Raw genomic sequence first — 1,818 nt, forward strand, 5'->3', positions numbered from 1 at the left:
GTGTAAGATGGAGGAGATCGCAGAGGTTGAGGTCCTACATCTGCCATACTTGCTGTTTCCTTTTAAAGTAGAGGTAACACTGGTCTCACATGAGCATTGAGGATAGCTTAGGTTTCCTGAAATGTAATAACATTTGTTATACAGAAATGGAAAATGTTAGCACTGGGAGCACTAAGGTATTTGGTTTAAGTAGGAAATAGGTATAGATAAATGTTTTAATGCCATAAGTGGGAAATTCAGAATTCCTGGTTTCTCTTAACTCAATGATATAACTACACTTGAACTGTTCTGTTTTTTTAAAAAACTAACCCAAAAAGTACATTGATGCGTGTCCATGTATTCATGTAATACAGTTGTATGTATACTGCAAAAATAAAAAGCTAAAGAGCTCGCAGACCATAATGGAAATCACTATTGGAAAAGACACCATAAAAAAAGATACAAGACTAAGCCATAGACTGACAGAGATGCTATTTGCAAAAGGTCAGTTTCAGATATATAAAGAATTCTTTTTAAAGAAATCAATGAGAAAAAGACAAGCTGATAGAATAATGGGCAAAGGCTCTAAAGGGAAAACTAAATGTCCAATAGACATAAGAAAAATATTCATCCGGGCTAGTAATCGGGAGAAATACACATTTAAAAAATAGAGAAATAATGTTTTACATTTATTACCTTGGCAAAAATTAGTAGTCTTGACAGTACCAACTGTTGTCAAGAATGTGGAGCAGTGGAACTCACATTGCTGATAAATACTTAATTAGGAGAGCAATTTAGCAATACTTAGTCAAGTGGATGTTGCTTGACTTGGAGGTTCTACTCTGGGTATTAACATAATGAAATACAATACACAAGGTGAGTAAATAAGGTAGAGCCATGTGTATCAACATAGATAAATGTCAGCAATGTAATACTAAGTGAAAAAAATTGCAGAAGCTTACATTCAGTTTTATACCATTTTTAGTTTAAAATATTCAAAGCAATACCATATGTAAAATACACAAGTAGCGAAAGTATAAAAATATGCACGAGAATGCTACAACAAACTTAAGGCTAGTAATCTTTGTGGGAGGAATGGAAGGAGTAGGGCCAGAGGAGGGGTTTGCACAGGAGGCTTCATTGTATGTGTAGTATTAGAAATACTGGAATATTTCAAGTCCCTGTCGTTCTCCAATACCTCCTTCCTAGAGGTGACAGCATCTAATGGTTTAGTGTCTAGTGTTTCTGGGCCTGTGCATATGGAAGTAGAATAGCATGGGCTCTGGGGTAAGGGTGCCTGGTTGTGCAAGGTGGCTATGATTATTACATGAACCCCTCCTTGTAAAGCACAGTGTGCTGCACTGCCTGGCACACATCTGGTATCTACTGAGCACCTACAATTAGTGAAGTATGATATATAAATGGACTATATGGAGACTATGTTAATGTCTAGCACATAGTAGGCTCATAATAAGTACAGAATAAATGCATATTTAGTAAATGAATGTATATACATAGTTTGGATTTTTCTTCTATAACTCGTACCTTTCACTTACTAGTATTTCTTGGTAATCTTCCATATCGAAATATACAGATTTATAAAATTATTTTCGCCACATTTTAAAAAATCTGATTTTAATTTTTAGTTTCAGGTTGGGCATGGTGACTCATGCCTGTAATCCCAGCACTTTGGGAGGCCGAGGTGGGTGGATCCCCTGAGGTCAGGAGTTCAAGACCAGCCTGACCAACATGGAGAAACCCCGTCTTTACTAAAAATACAAAAATTAGCCAGGCGTGGTAGTGTATGCCTATAATCCCAGCGGCTTGGGAGGCTGAGGC

Source organism: Mandrillus leucophaeus, unplaced genomic scaffold (assembly GCF_000951045.1).
Source record: "Mandrillus leucophaeus isolate KB7577 unplaced genomic scaffold, Mleu.le_1.0 Scaffold72, whole genome shotgun sequence".
Taxonomy (NCBI): domain Eukaryota; kingdom Metazoa; phylum Chordata; class Mammalia; order Primates; family Cercopithecidae; genus Mandrillus; species Mandrillus leucophaeus.